This window comes from Propithecus coquereli, unplaced genomic scaffold, assembly GCF_000956105.1.
Source record: "Propithecus coquereli isolate 6110/MARCELLA unplaced genomic scaffold, Pcoq_1.0 Scaffold151, whole genome shotgun sequence".
NCBI classification, from domain to species: domain Eukaryota; kingdom Metazoa; phylum Chordata; class Mammalia; order Primates; family Indriidae; genus Propithecus; species Propithecus coquereli.
Genome location: NW_012139525.1, coordinates 2380266 through 2394234, shown reverse-complemented (window position 1 = coordinate 2394234; position 13969 = coordinate 2380266).

Below are 13969 nucleotides of genomic sequence, written 5' to 3'. Positions count from 1 at the left end.
TATTGACCATGTAAATGTTTGAAGATGCGTAAGTAGACCAGTGTGTGTGTAAACCTGTAAAACTCTGGTGCACATGTTAACTAAATTAGTCTTAACCAATTAAGAAAATTTTATATTATTATTTGTGACTCTTATATTTTAATTTTCATAAATGTCTGAAACAGTTATAATTTTTCACAACCTTTTTTGAATAATTTTTGACTGCTGAACAGGAAATTCTTACACAGTTCTGATTCTTAACCATGAAATACCTTCATTTCAAGTTTTACACTTTCTCCCTTCTCTCCGCATTTTAGCTGAAAATGCTTTTAATCAGATCACCAACTCCTGCCAGATCCATTCGTCCTGGGCCATGTGAGAAGTGTCCAAATCCTGCCAAGTCTCCCAAACCAAATTCACTTCTTCAACACTATCCACCTAGCCAATGCTTCATTTTTCATACACTCTTTTCACATTCAATGTCATACTGTTCAATGGGAAAATGAGATAAAAACACCATCTGTGTCCCCTATAAATAAATTCAATTTACTAGATAAAACGCAGGTTTATTTTAGTAATATCACTTGTTCCTGCACTGGTCAGAAGGGGGAAGGGGTTGATAGGTTTGACAAATTTTGGCATGCTGTCTGTCATTTCTTAGTAAAACGTTTCAGAAAAGCAAGACATTTCCAGATTAGCTTCACGAGGTTTCTGTCTCTTAAAATGCTGACCTGTTTCTAACAAACTGTCACCTAATTTCCAGATAAGTTTTAGGAGGTGATGCCTTGATTTATGATAAAATAGTGGTTTTCTTCTTCTTCTTCTTACTGTTGTTGTTGTTGCTTTTGCTGCTGTTTTTGTCCTTTACCTCTGGGTGTTCTAAGAAGAACCAAAAAGATAAGGAAGCTTCTTAACTATTAAATAGGCCATTAATTTCTGCCCCTCTAAGCTTGTGATATCAATACCTTGTCAAAGATAAGAATGGTATTCAATACTGTTTTCTTTCACTGTTATTTCTTAACAAACATTTAGAGATTATCATCCCATTATACTTATATATAGCTTAATGACATACCATAATGTGTTATCTCCTTACTGTGGCACAGAAGAGATCACAAGGATGTGAGCTCTGTAATCCCAAATTTGTTTCTAGTCTTTCACATAAAGATACTGGTCAAAGGTCTTTCAATCCCAATTTGCTTATATCTAAAATAGGTATATGTATATTTATGTACGAAGACTCTGTAAAATATTAAAATACAATATGTAAGGAGCTATGTAAAGAAATCCATAATATGGATTTATTTCCCTTTATGAAATTAGTATGAAGAGGAATTAGAGTGTAGACTTCCTTGATAATTTGCTGTATTTTTAACATCTTGGATTGAAATTTTTCCAAAGAGAGGACTACTCTGTGAAATCGGGTCTTACCTTAGCCACTTTCAATATCTAAGACTCAATACTTTATATCATTACATAATATCCAAATATGTGAAAAAAATATTTATGGCAAGGCAATGCATAATGTCCTGGATATATTCACAGAAGCAATGTGAATTACTGAAATTGTTGAACAATAAACAAAATTTCAGCCAGATGATATTTATGTAATAGGTAAAAACTTTTGCACACTATTTTTATGATAAGGAATTTGGACATATTTCCAAAGGAAAAATCATGTATGATTAGAACATACTTTTTTCATACACTGACATGCACAATGATAAATCATTCAATAATGACAAATTGAGTCAAAATTAATAATTTTCAATTTAAGAGACTTGGCTAAAGATAACAACAAGAGAAACGTGGCCATCTAATTCTTTCCCACATTGCAGATACAGTTGTAAGATCAAACTGATCACTGAAAGGAAAACCACCCATAGGCTGAAAAAATTAAAGACTTTGTTTTATCTATTTAACAGAAGATACTCATTTACATGAGGCATAGATGGCCCACTTATTGTCTCTTGATCTTGATTGAGATGTCAGTTATTCAGAAAGAGATACAATCTCTGTGGACTTGCTCCAACATATTTTATGCTGTGGAGGGGGCTTTAGTCTGTGGAAGTAGCAGAGGAGCAGCAACATGCCAAGAGAGGACTTGAGAGAAGAAGAAGGGTATTAGGGCGGAAGGGTTAGGTTCCTCTTGACCTGGCCTCTTGTCCAGTTTTAAATTTCTCTCAGATTTTTTATCTTTAATAAGATTTTTATTAGCAGTTACAGTAAAATAAGCTGGTACGAATATAGCACACTGCCAATCATCCCAAGATTATGACTAGTAATACCTGATAAGTATATGTAGCAAACGAATTAATATGAAGTTATTTGAAAAAAATCGGTGATAATTCTTTGCTTTCTAGATGTGATATAACTAATAGCATTCAAGATGATCACTGATAAAATAAAATAAAAAAAATCTTTGTATATATAGGCTGCTAAGGAGAGCAAACTCCTTCTAGTTGGGTATGGTGGCCAGACTACTTAATGCTGTTGCCTTGCCAGCCCTTAGATGTAACAGCCATTTTTCTGTGGCCTGCACTGTGGCTCGTGAGATGTCCAAAGCCTCTGGGTAATCTAGTGAAAGAAAATCAGTGAGAATGTGAGAAATAACAGTTTAGGTTAAGTGTCAAATATATACAGGAAACAGAGTGAGTGAAAGGGCAGAAAGTCTAGATCTCATGTGTCCATAGTTTTTTTTATCACTTGTTCTATGGATAAATCAATATTTTTCATTTATTTTATTGTTTGCAAACACTATTAAATTTTACAATAAACACTGTGAGCAGTGATACATTGAAAAAAAAAGGAAAGTACACACTTAATTACTGAATTTCTGTTTCTTAGGAAAGTTGATTTCAACATGAAATTTGCATATAACTTTTAATGACGTTCATCTATCTACCATGGAGACTCCAATGATATTATTGACCATGTAAATGTTTGAAGATGCGTAAGTATCTATTTCAAAAGGTCCTACTATTTTAGTAAGATTTTTATCCAGAAACTTATGTTTAAAGTATACAACTGTTGAAAGTACATTTATATATTATTCTGTAAAACATAATTTTTTCATTTAAACAAAAGATAGTATTTTAAAAATGTGTTTAGATCTTCCTGCATAAAAAGAGTGTGGAGTGCAAATAGCTTATCCAGGGAGTAGAGAGAGAATGCCTGTGTGGTAGACAAAATAATACCCCTCCAAAGATGGCCATGCACTCATCATAATCTTTGGAACCTTTCAATATGCTACCTTATATTGCTAAAGGGACTTTACAGATGTGATCTTTAGGCATGTTGAGATCTTTATAGGTGAAGCATAGTGGTAGGAGGGTTGGAAACTTTAAGATGCTGTGCTGCTGGTTTTGAAGTTGGAGGAAGAGGCCATGAGCGAAGCAATGTAGACAGCCTCTAGTGAATGGAAAAAAGGCAAAGTACTTCTTAAATAACAAAAATTACTTTCTCATAGCTCTGGTGGCTAGAAATTTGGACTCATAGATCAAGGTGCCAGCAGGGTTGGTTTACTCTGAGATCTCACTCCTTAGTTTGTAGATGGCTGCCTTCTCGGTGTGTCCTCACATGGTCTTTTTTCTATGAGCATGTATCCCTTGTGTCTTCTTTCCTTATAAGGACACCAGTCATGTTGGGTTAGCCTCTACTTTAAAGGCTTAATTTTAACTTAATTACCTCTTTAAAGAAACTTTTCCAAACATAGTTGCATTCTGAAGGCTTCAACACATGAATTTGGAGGGACACAATTCAGTCCATAACCGTGGAGGAACAGAATTGGGCAGAGAGTGATACAGACTACAATGTAGATCCATCAAAGCCTCAGTAGAACCAATTGTCCAGAATAAAGATTGCCCCAAAGAGCAAACTCAAGTTTGCAGAAATCGCCAGGCCCTAGTATCAGTATCGGGCTCAGTCATTGGCTGTGAACTTCCCAGGAAGCTCAGTTCTTGAGCTTCCTACTTTAAAAGTGAAGTGAAAGATCAATGTCAGTGGCAGCCAAGTCCCAACTCCAGAGGTGTCGCTTCCTTGTATCTGTCACCAGCTACATCTACCGTGGGGAAAACACAAAGAAATTAAGCATATTTCTCATTGGAACCAAGTGTAGGAAGATGGATATTGATGGCTTTTCTTACTTGTTCATTCCTGCATTCAAATGCAGATCGCTATTTTTTTTAAAAAGCCCAATGTCAAGAACGTTCAATCCAACTGGCCTATGAGTGGGTTAGCTAAAATTGGATATTTGTCCCCCCACCCCACCTTCATTCTCTTCATTAATTCAGGCTGTAGGAATTCTTTTCTAAATAAACTAGAAAAACAAGTAGAAAGAAGTTTGGAAATAACAGCAGATAATATGTAGGTCTTGTTGAAATTAACCTCAGACATAATGCAGGCAAGAAGATGGGTCTTAATGCTGCCAGGGACTTAATGCTGCCAGGAGTGGTCATCCTCACAGGTGGACCACTGACAAGAAACAATTACACAGAGAGTCAGAGTTCTTTGCTATGTTATCTACACATTTAGCTGCTTTTTTTTTTTTTTTGTGAGAGAGTCTCACTCTGTTGCCTGGGCTAGAGTGCTGTGGCGTCAGCCTAGCTCACAGCAACCTCAAACTCCTGGGCTCAAGTGAGCCTCTTGCCTCAGCCTCCCGGGTAGCTGGGACTACAGGCACGCGCCACTGTGCCTGGCTAATTTTTTCTATTTTTAGTTGTTTGGCCAATTTCTTTCTATTTTTAGTAGAAATGGGGTCTTGCTCCTGGTCAGGCTGGGCCCAGACTCCTGAGCTCAAAGGATCCACCTGCCTCGGCCTCCCAGAGTGCTGGGATTACAGGCGTGAGCCACCACGCCGGCCACATTTAGCTGCTTTATTATGCCTAAACTATTAGTCCCTGGGCTGGTGATCTAATTTCATTATGTATACAAAATAAACCTTGTTACTTTGTTCATACTTCAATGTTTTGTGCTGTAGGTGGAAAAATGACCCCGTTAGAGAACAGATTTTGCAGCACTCTTCTCTTACTCAATGGCAAAATGTTACCATTAAAAATCAACAAGGGTAAAAAATAAATTTAAAAAATCAACATAGATTAAGTGATGAAAATCACATGGAAAATATTCTCTGAATGCATGGAGAACTGAACTAGAATTTAATAACAAAAATAACTGAAAATTCACATATATGTGAACATTAAACTATATCTTATTAATTCATAAATTTATAATGGAAATTAGAAAATATTTTGAACTAAATGGTAATGAAAACAGGACATATAAAAGCATGTGGGATGTAAAGTTTTTCTCAAAGTGAAATATTTACCCTAACTGCATATGAAAAGAGGATATAAGTAAGAACTGATTTTTACAGAAATTTTTAAAAATTGGCAAATTAAACTCAGGAATAATAAAGATAAGAATGGCAACAAGTGATAGAGAAAACTAGTACGACAGAGTAGATTTTAAAAAGCAAATGTGGAATTTGAGAAGACTAGTACATTTGAAAACTAATACATTTGTAAATACTAAGAAAGAGCGCAAGAGAAGGTAGAGCAATCAATATCAAAAAGAAAAAAAATGACAATGTCACTATCATGCAGGTATCAAAAAGATAACAAAAGTTTTAGGAAAATCTTATGACAATAAAATTTAAAATTTATATTAAGGACAAATTTCTAGATACACACAGTTCACCAAAACTGACACAAGAATAATTGGAAAATCTATGTCCTATTATATTAAAGACATTTGTTAAATACTTATGATTATTCTACAAAGAAAACACCAGATGGTTTCACCAGGGATAACTTTCAAACATTTAAGGAATAAATACCATTAATCCCACGCAAATTCTTCCAGCTAATATAATAATAAATACTTTCTGACATTTTTATAAAATCTACATAAATTTTTGTATCTAAACATGAAAAGGATTTTATAAATTAAAGGGGAGGAAGACTTTTCTCAAGAATCCAAATTTAAATCATCATCAACAAAATATTAGCAAATTGAATTAAGCAGTATCTATAAATATATTAATGTAATTTTGAATTTATTCCAGGAAGGCAAAGATGAAATGGCATTTAAAAATCAATTTATTTAATTTACAACTACTTGAAGAAAGTAAACAATCAAATAACTAAACAAGGTTACAGGTAGTGAAAAATAAACTTGATATTAAAATGAAATATGATGTAATAAGATGTGAGGATGAACAGAGTTTCAGTGGAAGACGACAGAACATTAAGTTTAAAATTTAGGAAAAGCCTCTCTAAGGAGGTAATGTTTAAGCTAAGATTAAAATAGGGAAGAGCCCTGCTCACAAGGACATCTGATAGAAAAATATTCTGTATAGAGGGCCCAGTTCTTGCAGAGGCCTTTTGGCAAGCATTTGATGCAAAGGAAGAAGTTCATGAGTGGTTTTATTTGCATCAGCATTTAAACCTATACAAATTGCTAAAAATTATTTTCTTTCATGCACATTCAATTACTACCTGATTTTCTCTATGCTATCATAAATTTCTAAAATAATTGTAGCCTACTCTGCTATATCTCCTCCTTTCTTTATCCCGATATGCTGTGGCTTCCCTACCAGAATTCCATAAATACTGATTGTGCCAAGACTTCTTAAATATTGGTATTACTCAGTATTCATGACTATGTCCCTATTTATTATCAACCTGTATCCATATCAGTAAAGACTCCCATAATCTAATAGGCCAGCAAGCCAGGATTATCTCCTCAGTGCTAGATGCATCTTTATGACTCCCTACTAGAGAACTCCATCTCAATAATTCATGTACAACTAAACCTCAGAATGTCCCTACTGAGTCTTTCTCTTTCTCATCAAACTGTTCCCTTGCAGTCGGTGTTCCTTCCCTTGATAAAAGGCACCACTGACCACCCAATTTCCTAATCCATACATTTAGGTATCATTAGTAATACCTTGCTTTTCATAACCACACCATTATTCAGTTATCAAGTTCTATCAGTTATATCCCTTATGTATTTACGGAATAAGTACTCTCTCCTTTCTGACTTGTTTCCTTGTCACAGACTATCAACATCTGTTTCCTGGGCAATAGCCAATCTACCTGTCTCAAAATAGATTCTTCTCTCGTATTAATTATCCACATTATACTCTTTAAAAAAAACTGTAATAATATATCTCCCTTCTTAAAAAGCTCCACCGTGGATTCCTATTGCTCACACAAGGCTCTCCAAGACGTCTACAGCTGCTGATTTGATCTGATCTGATCTCGTTGTTCTCTTCAAACTCAGGTATGCTTTAGTAGTGCTAAACTACTTTCCAGTCCTCGCTGTGCTAGTTTCTCTTGTCTTAGGACCCTCTATGTGGCTAGAACAATTATCCTTACTTTGCTTCCCAGACAACCTAGCTTCTAAACATTTTCTTGCTAAATCTCTCTCATTCTTTAAGTGCCAGCTAAAAATTCTCCCCAGGGAGGTTCGGCTGCATTCTACACTGCATTTCTCTTGTAACAGTCATCACACTTCACTGTACTTTTTCAATTACCTATCTGTTTTCTCTGTTAGAGAAATTTATGGAGAAAGGGGCTCACTTCGCCATTTATCTATTGCTCTATAAACCAGGGTTTAGTACAGTGCCTGGCATCAGAGTAAGTGCTCATTGAATAACACAATGAATAAGCAGATGAATGATTACAAGCTAATCACTTCATATTTCATAAATACATTAAGCAAAGCAGAAAAGGCCATGTGGCAGACGTGCATTCAATTCCCTTTTTCATTTCAACTTTTTCTTTTGAAAAATTTTGAAATATTTTAAACTTAGAGATAAGCATAAAGAATAATATAGACATCCACTTACACACTATCCAGATTCAACAAATGTTAACATTTTGACCTATGTGATTGAGATTTAAAAATACTGCTATTACTACTACTGCTGTTATACCCTTTCAGTCCCCTTGCATCCTATTCTCCTCCTTTCCTCTTCAGAGGCAATATGTTCGAGTTGAGGAGTTCCCACTCTATTCATGCTTTTGTGAGCATACTATATATGCGTGTAGCTATAAACAATATCCCTTCTAAATTGAGCTTATGTTTTAAATGGAATTAAAGTAGATGTATATTTTTAAAAGCTTATCTTAACTCTTGTTATGTTTTTGAGAATCAGCCATGTTGGCAAAAGTAGAACTAATTTATTCATTTTAAGTTCTGTATTTTCTACTATATCAGTGCACTATAATTTATATATCATTCCTTTATTTAGGGATACTTTCTTTGTAATTTTAAACAATGATTTAATGAACAAGTTATACATGCTTCCATTAACACATGCTCAAGGGTTTCTCTAGTTACATGAGTCAAGAATGAAAATGTCAGTCTATAGATATACGAATTTCTAATATTGCATAAAATGCAACTATATAATTTTTTGAATTGTTTGGCTCAAATATTGCTTGCTTTATTGTGTATGCTTTATCAGTTTTCACAAAATCTCTATAAAAGTTGAACCAAGACTGCAAATGCTCTAATTCTGTTTAGGGACTTTTTATGGATTTTGAGAATATATTGTTAAATATATAAATATTCAGAATTGTTATATTTTCTTTGGATTTTTTTCCTTTTTAATAAAGTAAAACCCTCTTTAATCAATAGTATTTTCTGTCTAAAAACTATTTTGTCTGACAGAAATAATATTACACTAGTTTTATTTTAGTTTTGTCTCAGATATAATTTCATATAATTTGGTCTTCAAATTTACAATTTCCTATACCTTAATTGTGTCTCTATGGCTGTTTCCTTTTTCACATGTTTCAAGAATAAGGACTGTAGGGCCAGGGATGATGGCTCCCACTTGTAATACCAGCACCTTGGGAAGCCGAGGCAGGAGAATCACTTGAAGCCAGGAGTTCGAGACCAGCCTGAGCGACATGGCAAGACCCTGTCTCTACAAAAATTACAAAAAATTAAACAAATGTGTTGATGCACGCCTGTAGTCCCACCTATTTGTTAGGCTGGGTCAGGAGGATTGCTTGAGGCCAGGAATTCGAGGTTACAGTGAGCTATGATCTGACTAGCCACTACACTTGAGCCTGGGCGACAAAGCAAGACTCTGTCTCTTAAAAAAAAAAAATTAAACTGTGAGCATATGGTGAGAAAGATTTTTTTTAAATCTATGACAATCCTATTTGCACATGTTTGTGGAGCCTCTCCATGGAGAAATTTCACATTTAGTTGAGTTCTAGGGATATCTGAAATTTTTGTTAATTTTCCAGCTACCGGTTCCCACACAATGTTGAGTGGTGTAAATTCAGATCACTCACCATACAAAGCCCAATTCTATGTTTCCAAAGTATTCCAAGGGACTCTTTTCCTCTCTTTGGCCCAAGGAGGTCAACCTGCTCCAGTTCTAAATCCCTCAGCCCTTCGGACTCCTGAGTTTTTGCACAGAGTTCATTTTCACCTTCTTACTAGCACCATATTGGTGTAAGAATCTCAGTCTTTAGGAGTGACTCTAAACCTATGTGCACTGTTGGAATTTCGTAACTGTTAAATACTCTGCATTTGAATTTTTCTTCAGTTCTGGCACCTGGGGATTTTTCTTTCTTACTTGTGAACTTGTATGCATACTGTAAAATATTTTTATTATATTTTATCCAGTATTTCATTGGATTTGAAAAGACGGAAGAGGTTTTGAACTCACATAGAGATAATGGGAGAAAATTCAATTAGTAGTTAGCACTGAAAAGTGAAAACAGAAATGACATAACATGTAAATGTCACAGAGTTTTACTTCATAATTAGCATTCCATACATATGCATACACTGAGGAAATTCTAGAAAAATTTAAGATATGAAAGAATAGCAACGTACATTTTGATATAAGCTCACCTTTAATGATGTCAGACTTATTGTTAGAAAAGCTTAGCAATATCAACATTTTTTAGGGGAAACTATATGTATAAGGGTGATGTTAGAAAGTCATTTCTAAATTGACTTTATGTTGGTAGAGAAAGATTTAGTGGTAGTTGCAGTAAAAGGGAATTGATAGTGAAAGTGTTGGTGACACCTGAGAAAACAGTCGTTGATAAAGTAGCTGAAGAAAGTCAAATATTGATTATCCTATATGCAACAAATACTGTGCTAGATGATTTATATGCTATGATATTTAATACCACCACAAGCTTATATCCTAGCTATTATTCTTATCATTCTACAAATGGGTAATCTGAGTCTCATAGTTTAAATAACTTGCTCAAGATTACACAACTAGCTAGCGGCATGTAGGATTTGGTGTTGGTCCTAAGTTTTAATGATTTCATATTAGTTACACTCTACTAATATTAATTTAAAATCATAAATGTGACATACATGTCATAGAATATTTAGGGGTTGAGGAAGCAATTTGAACTTATTTCTTACCTATTCAATGAAGTGATAAACTATTAAAATAGTAAGGTATAAAATTCCATTCACCTCATTCCTATGTTAATGTGTATTTATTTTTGTACAATTAAGAAATTGAAGATATAGAGGACATACATATAGATATAAGTGTAGATATAGATAGATTTTTATTTTTTAGTAAGCCTAGTATGTGAATGAATATATAAATGAGTCTCATAACTAATTAAAAATTTGCTGAGGGATCAACTTTTCCCAAAGTCATGTGTTCCTTCAGTTCCTCCCTTTTTTCCTCTTTTTCCATTCCTTAAGATGACAGTGATATTTAGTCTTTCTCTCACAGATAAACATAATTAAAAATTTAAGAAAATTATTAGTGCTTAAAGTATCTCACTTTAAGTCTTTATGTCTTACACAACTATATTATTTTAGAAAAAGAAATAAGAGTGAGATTCTTATTAATAATGGCTCTAATTAAATTTATTAAATCACTTATTGTTTACCAAAGGATTAGAAAAATATTAGCAGTCGAGTTGCTTTCTGTCTTAGTCTAAATTCTCAGAAAATAATTTAGGCAAAAGTTTATGGGTGACTTAATTTGTAAGCAGTGCAATCCCAGGGGAGCAAGAAAGAGGAAAGAGGAAATGAGGCAGGAAGGAGGAAGAGCCATATGAGGGTATGTTATAAGCTGGTGGCTATTTGGTGTCAGTTGATGCTGCCTCTTTGATTTCACCTCTTTAGAGGGGCCATAAGGCTTGCATTTCAGGGGAGATTTTCCTAGGGGAAGAATTTTTCTCCCAATTATCCATTTTGTCAAGGTTTTCCTGGTAGTGAATTAACTTTTCTGTATTTCCAAGTTGTGCGTGTATGGTCAACAAGTGTGTCCTGCAGCATGTCATGTCTTAGCCTCAAAAAGAAAGTACCAAAACAGGAGGTAAGAGTTGCAGAGTGTGCATGTGAGATAAGGTGTTACTTACGCATCTCATATTATATCCTCCATTTATGTTGCTTTCTGAGACCTCCACATATCTGAAAATACAATGGTCCCTCTTCTTCCTTGAGAAGGCTTTTACAAATCTAAGCAGTCACAGTGTACACTTCAGGCTTAGGATGATCTAGGTCAGAATGTTAGTAAACAATACTCTTTGCTGTTTGGTAGTGAATGATGATATTCATCATATTCATCATTTCGTTCCTCCACTACCCATTCTAGATTTCCCTGAAACCTAAGCTGCATAGTGTGCAATTTTGCTTGATTTCATTTGATTTCTTTTTCTTCTGCTCAGAGTGTCTCAAATCTTTGGAGCCTAGGGAGCTGAGTCTTTCATTGGTCCTTATTAGGTTGTGAATGCTACCATTTGCCTGCTTGTCATTATTACTGGGCATTGAACCAAAAAGACGTCTTAGTGAATACCCTGAGAACCACTCATATTTCCCCTGGTCCCCACTGTGTAGCAGCAAAATTCTCTCTTCGGAGTTGATTATTCCACCAGAATATTACTTTATTTTTTTACTTAGTGATCCATTGATTTAAGGACCTAAATTTACCAGTTAATAATTGAGTATCTACATTTCCTCTGGCAAAAAAGTTGACTCCTAGGAGCCAAAATAACTTCCCAGAAGAATACTTTCCGTGGTTTCCGTATGTACTACCAAATGTCAGCCATAGATTTTGTCCAGGTCTTAGCTTGAGATCAGTTTCAAGTATCAATATGTTATTTGAGAAATGAAGGATATATTGGTAAGGGAGTGATGAATGAAGTCAGAAAAATAAGGCAGGCTACAAAGGGTACATTATCGAGTCATCTACTTGTGTGAGTAATTGAACTTAATCCCAACAAGAAAACACTTGGGAATATATCACACAAAGGGCAAGAAAACTGAGATGTTAACATACCAAATTCTCCTATCAATAATTGAGGCTGCTTGTAGGGGTAAGTGTTAATTCACCGGCACTATCCATCTGCCTTGTACATAGCTTTGGAGAAAGCCTTCAGGCCACAAGATGTAGATACTGATAGAATTCCTACTGGAGCTCACAGGAGCATAAAGCTCAAAGAATTGCCCTCAAAATCTCAGCAACTTTTGCTTAACTGCATATACTATAGCTTAGGGAACAGCACTTGTCCCACAGGCTGCTGTCGCTGCACTAACAGCTTAACCGAGTGTTTACCAGAACATTCTACCATGTTATTCTGTTGGATACATAAGATACACGGTAAGAAAATTGGATTCCATTGTTATGCACATATTTATTGTCTTATTAACTTCACTATAAAATTTATCTTTGGGACAGAGACAATGTTGTATGGGATATTTTGGGATTAAATCAATCATTCTTGATCACTTGTATGGCAAAGACACTTATATCTGGAAAATATCTGGATTCTGGTTAGACACTTTTCCTAGGGGAACTTGGAACTCTAATACACCTGCAAGCAGTTGCTTAACTATGTCATCTTGAGGCCTGGGGCAATATTAAGGACCCAATATCAGTCTTTGCTCTTGGCAGGTTGTGTATTATGCAGTGATGGTGGATAGATGACTCCTGGTCAAAGAAAGCTCATGCTTCTGGGCCCATACATATCTCCTATCCCTGTCATAGGACTTATTCCATCCATGAGCCAACTGTGCAAACGCTGGGGTGGCAGAAGACAGATGTGATATACAAGGAAATTCACCCTGAAAACATGGCTGTTGAGAGCTGTCTCTGCAGTTGATGGTAACTGCTGAGCATTAACACTGACATAAAGATCCACATATTCTGGGAACCGGCCAAGAATTTATGTTTTGGGGGTTATTCATCATTTCTTTAAAAACTAAATGTATCATTCAAAACTCTGACTACAGGGACAGTTTTCCACAACTGTTCTTTAGGACTTGTGTTAAAGTGAGGCTGTAATGTGGCAACAACCCATTTTCAGCTATTGCCAATGTAAGGTGCTGGGCCATTTGTGTTTCAGGCTCAGCTTCTTTACTTCTCTGCCAGTTAGTTTTAGTGAACTTCTCATTAGGCCGTAGATGAGAGTTGTAAAGCATCATGTGCTAACAGAAGGAAGGACATGATAGTCTTCCTTGATAGAGATGCCAGGGCATGTCATTTTATATGGCTTTATTAATCTGTTTAGGTTTGATCTGGACTGTATGATTACCACTTCTCTATGAGTCAGGGTGATACCCAACTACCTGTTTTATTTAATTTATCTCATTACATATAACTTATGTCCATATAACTTAGTCATTGTGTGCCTCACAATGGGCCACTCAGGTTCTACTAGGGAACAGAAGCGTGAAAGTATTTATAATATAATCAAAATACATTAAAAACTAATTTTCTTATATTTTTAAAATAAATCACAAAAGTACAGTGAACATGAAAAAAAATTAGGAGATAAATAAACTCCAAAAATAATGCACTTAATTACTAATGCTCCCACCAAGTATAACCTCCAACAATCTCCTTTGTAATGACTTTATGTTTCACTCTACCATTTTCAATTTTCATTAAATTTAAGCATGCTGAAGAATTTAGGATTTTTAGCTGATAATTTTCTTAAATATTATGTTTTAATATGCCAAACATACAATAATGATT